This window comes from Dipodomys spectabilis, unplaced genomic scaffold (assembly GCF_019054845.1).
Source record: "Dipodomys spectabilis isolate Male_0828 unplaced genomic scaffold, ASM1905484v1 ptg000010l, whole genome shotgun sequence".
Taxonomy (NCBI): Eukaryota; Metazoa; Chordata; class Mammalia; order Rodentia; family Heteromyidae; genus Dipodomys; species Dipodomys spectabilis.
Window position 1 is genome coordinate 2017474 of NW_024870687.1, and position 6733 is coordinate 2024206.

Here is a 6733-nt window from a genome sequence, read left to right on the forward strand (position 1 = left end):
CTCTGGTGCATGACGGTTGGCATGCATACCCACAAGCTGTCTCCTCAAAAAACATGCCAAGGCCTGTAAAATTCCCCTCCCCAAGTGAGGACTCTTGCTCAGGGCGGAGAAAAACCCTGGGCCCTTAGAGGAACAGAGCCTCTGTCTCCCCCTTAAAAAGAGCAGCCAACAATTGATGGTCAATTTTCTAAATAAGAAAGGGGGAGATGTTGGGAGCCAAAAGTTAAGTCTTTCAAACTTGATAGGCTTAACTATCTCACTGGAACAACCTGAGCCTGAGTTTACAGAATCCCACCTTTTCACCATGCCTTAAAGTAAACACCCTGCAGCTACTAAAGACCACCTTTTCACCCCGCCCTAAATCTACTAACGACCACCTTTGCACCATGCCCTAAGTCCAAGCATATAAATACCCTTGTGTGAAAAATAAACATTGGCAGCTTGATCAGAATCCTTGTCTTGCTGTCCTTCTTCGTGTCTCTTGTCCCTTCATTCCTTCTCGCTTAGGTTCACTGCCCTGGTTGAAGTCCTGCGGGTTGGGACATGTATGTATATATGTATGTATGTATGTATGTATGTATGTATGCATGCATTTTTATTTTGTCAAGCACAGGGCTTGAACTCAGGTCGCAGCAACTCTGCCTCAGCTTCAATCACTCTAGGCTAGGGTGCAGCCACTGAACCCACAGCCAAACCTAGGTTTCTGGGCCCCAAAGGCTGACAGGAAAAAAAAATAACACTAGAAAAAAACAAACAAACCTCGGCAACGCCATAGGTATACTACAGTCTACTTTTTGTTTCATTTGGCTTCTGCTCCGAGCTTGAGACCTCAGCTCCTGCTCTTTGTGTGTGTGTGTGTGTGTGTGTGTGTGTGTGTTTGGCCGGAGTTAAGCACGTTGGTGTTAGGGCTTGAAATTAAGGCCTAGTGACTCTTTCTGAGATTTTTACTATTATTGAGATTAGGTGATTACCTAAATTTCTCTTATTTCAGAATATTGTGGAATAGTGATATTTAGTTGAAGTCACAAACATATTTTAACCTTCACAATGCAAATTGTCATTATTATGGTCGATAAAGTTTGTGAATTCTATAAGCTTTGAAAATACAATTCTATAAGCTTTGACAATACAATTATTTCTTCCAGGTGATATATACATTTCTTTCCTTTTGCTTATTGTAAGACGTTCTGTCTTTCACTCTCATTCCTCTCCTCTCTTTCTGAGGTTTTATTGATTTACTTAGTTAACTGAAGGTTAGATGTCTCTACTACTTGAGCCACAGCTAAACTTCTGCCTTTTTTAAGTGATTAATATGAGGCAAGAATTCCATGGGTAGTCCAGGGCAGTACAGAGAGGCTTGAAATCTGAGGATCAGAGTTCAAAGTCAGCCTGGGCAGGAAAGTCAATGAGACTCTTATCTCCAGTCAACATAATAGGTGGAAGATAGTAGAGCTGTAGCCTTGAGCAAAACACTTCAATTTTAAGTCCCTCGACTGAACACACTGAAGCAAGTTTCATGGACTTTCCTGTCCAGTATGGCTTTGAACCATGACCTACAGATTTCCGTTTCCTTAGCATTCAGGATTATAAGTGTGAGTCAACATTTACAAATCTTTAATTACCTCTTCTTTCACCTTTTCAGTTATTCTTTCTTTCTTTCTTTTTGGCATTTGTTATTAGGCGCTAGCTCTTATGCTGTTTTTTGGTTTCCCTTGAAACTACCATGCCCTAAAACTTTGACCTCAGGTAAACTTCAGGCTGTTTTTCTTTTTTGCAGCTCTTTTTCTAGAGCTTAAACTCAGGTCACAGTGACTGAGGTTCTATTTTTTTTTTAATTGAGTGGTGGTTCTTAGGTCTTGAAATTAAGTCATGATGATTTTCTTTGAGGTTTATTTATTTTTACCTTAATAGTAGCTGGTTTCACTACTTGAGCCACAGCTCAACTTTTGCATTTTTTGTGGTTAATAGGAGATTAGAATATCAAAAGAAAGTCAAGAGCATTACAGAAAGGACCGGAATCTGAGAATCATGGTTCAATGCCAGTCTTGGGCAAGAAAGTCAATGAGACAATTATCTCTAATAACCACCAAGATGTTGGAAGAAGTAGAACTGTAGCCATGAGCAAAACATAGCAAGTTCAAGCCCCCATACTGAACACAGTAAAATATGTCTTCTGTACTTTCCTGCCTGGGCTGGCTTTGAACCACAGTCCTCAGTTTTCAGTAATCTGAACAGGTAGAATTACAGTTTTGATTTAGAAAGCCTTAATATGCTCCTTTTCCACCTTTTCATTTATTTGATTGTCCCTTCCCCTTTTTCAAAGTTCATGTTCTTTATTATTAGGGCCTACTCATTTATGCTCAGTATTTAATTAATTAATTTATTGATATTGTCAGTTGTGGGGCTTGAACTAAATGCCTAGGAGCTGTCCGTCAGGGACACAGCAGGCACACTACTATTTTCAGACACAGTGCCACTTCTACTTAGTTGGAAAAAACAGTCACCAGGGGACTTTTTAGCCAAGGCTGGCTTCCAAATGTGATTCTCAGATCTATGTTTCCTGAGTAGCAAGGATTACAGGCATGAGCCAGAGGTACCTGGCTTGTTTTTTTTTAGATCAAAACTAGCAGGCTCTACATTTAGGCCATACTACTTCACTGTCCATGAGATTTTTGGCCTTTTGTTTTTTGCTCAAAGCTAGCAGGAACAAAAACTCAACTCCTGAGGTCTTTTTTTTGGGGTGGGGGGAGGCTTGAATTCAAGGCCTAGTGACTCTCGCTGAGGGTTGTTTTGTTTTGTTTTGGGTATTTTGTTTTTCATTTCAAAGCTAGCAGGCTCTACTACTTGAGCCTCAGCTCAACTTCCGCCTCTATTTTTCTTTTAGTGGTTAATAGTAGTTAAGAGTCCCATGGGAACCAAGGCACTACACAGTATCCTAAAATCTAAGGATTACAGTTTAAAGCCAGCCTGGGCTAGAAAGTCCATCAGTCTCATCTCCAATTAACCACATGAGACAGGAAGTAGTATTTTTAAACTTGAGTAAAAACCCTCAAGTTCAAGCCCATGTCTAGCACACTCAAAAAGAAGTTAGTTGGACTTTCCTGCCCAGGCTGGATTCGAACTGTGATCTTTACATTTCAGCTTGGATTAAAGATATGAGTCTATATTATAAAAAACTAATTTGCTCTTTTCTTCTTCACATACATTTATTTATTTGTTGGTTCTCTGTGTTGTTTTTAGGGCCTCACCAATCTTGCTGAAGGATAGAATGCTCTAAAACTTTAGTAACAGTTGCAATTTGGTTCATTTTTTGGTTTTGGTGGTTAGTAGGAGGTAAGTATAGACACTCCCACAAGGTCCTGACTTATACTGATTGCGGTTCATTGTCAGGGGACAAGGAAAGTTCATGAGACTCATCTCAAATTAACCTCCAAAAGATTGGAAATGGTCAAGCAAAAACTTGTAGATCATATCCCAGAAAGGAACACACACACCTTCATACGCGCACACACACACACACACACACACACACACACACACACACACACACACACACACAATGGGCTTTCCTGTCCTGGCTGGCTTGGAATAGTAATGCTCGATTTCAGTGTTTTGAGTAGCTAGAATTTCAAGTGTGAGCCACCAGTTTCTTGTTAATTTTTATCATTTTTAAGACTCTTTGTGCTCTCTTGCACTTTTTTAAAAAAATTTATTTTGTGGCTGTCTTAGTGCCAGATCTGTTTTTCACTTACCTTTTTTAAAACTTTTTTTCTTAGCTTTTTTTATGCACAAGGTTGCTGCTCTACCACTTCAGCCACAGTTCCACTTCTTTTTGTTGATTAGTTGGGAATAGGAGGCTCATTGACTTTCATGCCCAGGCTGGCTGTGAACCACAGTCCTCAGATTTGAGGATACTGTGTAGTTCCCTTGGCTTCCTGTGGAACACTTCTATCCTATTTACCACCAAATGATAAAGAGAGTGGGGCAGAAGTTGATCTGTGGTTCAAATAAGAGAGCCTGCGAGCTTTGAATTAAAAAAAAATTCTTGGAAGTCTAATTCTGGTACTAATTGTACACTATTCAAACAAAACAAAACAAAAAACAAAAAAAACTTATGCGCAGTGACCAGGTAATAAGGATTCCTAACTGATAACCTGAACTCATTTCCCAAAGCCTTTTTTAGATATATATGGTCATTTGTGTCAGCTGAGGAGAGATTAAAGAACAAGGCTTTACAGGCCAGTTACTCAGGACTTGGAAATCAGGATCCATTGGCAAAGCTTTTCAGAAAATGACGAAAAACTCACTCTTCACAATTCCAAATGGTTATTCCCTCTGTGCAAGGGAAAGAGGGATGAGAAGGAAGAAATATGGGAACTAAGAAACCTCAAACAAGGTAAGTTATGTTAACTTTATTAGATAAAGTAAAACATAGGTGTATGGTGTGCAATCCAGGAAAGGACATGTCACCTCTGTGTGGATCCCAGTTAATTTAGTTAATCGATGGTAAGTAAAGCCTACTATTGTATTTATAGAAAGGAGGTACATGGCAGGCAAGTCAGTTCACTAACCTCAAGGATTTTGAACATAAAGGAGTGAAAGTGTTTGACTCTGTTTGGGCAACAGGAAGGAACAGAGCTGAGGAGGACTGAGATGTGCAGACATTCCCCAAGAAAGATCTCACTGACATCAAGTCTTCAGATGCATGCTGGCTGCCAGTGGCTTATGCCTGTAATCCTACTCACAAGGCTTAGATCTGAGGATTGTGGTTTGAAGCCATCTGGGATAAGAAAGTTTGTAAGTCTTTTATGTTTTACAACGCAAGAATATTCATATTTGTTGCTAATTGCAACCCAAGGCAGTGCAATAGGATACCAAGCTGAAGAAAATTAGAAAATACACAGGTATAGAGAAAAAGAAAAAAAAATCAATGAGGACCCAGGGTCCCAAGGATTACTGACACCTGGGCCCCAGGTCACACAAGCAATCATATTTATTTGAATTCACACTGGGAAGGTTACCATGGATACATGCAAAAAGGAAGCTTCTATATTGCAATCAGAGCCACCACAGTGAGTGAGAAGCACTGGTTCCCTTTTTGTTTTGAGAAAGGAGAATGCAACCCAGAGAAAATCCAGACATTTGGTCTATTTTATCTAGCTTCCTAGGTTAAGTTGTCAATTCTTTTACCTCCCAGGCTTCAAGGCCTTTAAAGCACTATGGAAGGGGGCAATAGCTTAACCCTCTCCAGAGCTGTGCTTTTTTTTTAAATTGTGAAAATACCATACAGAGGAGTTACAATTACATTGGCAAGATAGTGAGTACATTTCTTATCAAGTATTGCTGATTCCTCCTTTGTTTCCCCTTTCCATCCCTTCCCCTCTCAACCCCCCTTTCCTCCCCCCACCCCCCACTGAAGTTGTAAAGTTCGTTTTTCAACATAACATCTTATACATTTCATTGTTGTAATGGGGTCACCTGTAACCCTATTTATATATTTATTTATTTTTTGATTTTTTTATTGTGAAAATACCATACAGAGGGGTTACAATTGCATGGGCAAGATAATGAGTACATTTCTTTCTTTTTTTTTTTTCTTTTGGGGTCCGGTTGTGGGGCCTGAACTCTAGGCCTGGTTGCTGTCCCTCAGCTCTTCAGCTCACGGTTAGCACTCTACCATTTGAGTCACAGAGCCACTTCCAGCTTTTTTCTTTTTGCTTATGTGGTGCTGAGGAATCGAACCCAGGGCCTCAGGCATGCAAGGCAAGCACTCTACCACTGAGCCACCTTCCCAGCCCCAATGAGTACATTTCTTATCAAGCATTGTTGCCTCCTCCTTTGTTTTCCTTTCCTATTCCTTCCCATCTCCCATCCCTCCCCCGTCCCTCCCCCACCCCTCCTTCCCGCTCTTCCTACTCCCCCCAAAGTTGTAAAGTTCGCTTTTCAACATAACATGTTGTACATCTCATTGTTGCAATGGGTCCACCAGTATCCCTATTTAAACAATTTGTTTTTTTTCCCTTCCTTTCCACAAATTATACCAACATCAAATACAGTGAAAGCAGGGCTAATACCATGGGGGAGGTACATACAAAGCAACAAAGAAATCATTTTATAAATATGTTGGAAACAATCTCAAGAAAGAAAAAAAAACATTTGAATCCTTATCTTGGGGTTCATTTCACCTAACATCAATTTGTCTGACAGTTTCTGTTTGTCTCAGACATATACTAGTTATTTCAAATAAGGGAAACCATGGGACCTATATTTCCTTGGACCTGGCTTACTTCACAGAGCTGTGTTTTAACCTTTGCATGGTCAGCTCTTAGCTTTCTGAGTACTATTGAGGTGGTGTTCCAACCTCTCAAACCTTTTCCAGGTTCAACAGCTCAGCTTGAGTCTCCTACACCTATTAATATTAATAGTATGGATTACAAACAGTAAAAAGAGAAAAATAACATTATACATTTAAACAGAAATAATTGACTACATTCATTTATTCAGGACAAAAACTTTAGCACTGCTGTTTAAGTCACTAATAACACTTTTTTAAGATATATTTTCATGGCTTTCATAAAACTTCCTATATAGTCCTTAGAGTGTCTTTTTACCTCCCATTTTTATTTATTGCATTTGCATAGTAGTATATCATCCTTAAAATCATATCACCTCATAATTAAAGTTTATCTTGTAAGTAAATACTTGTGAGACTCCAATAAAATATCAAAAAAGC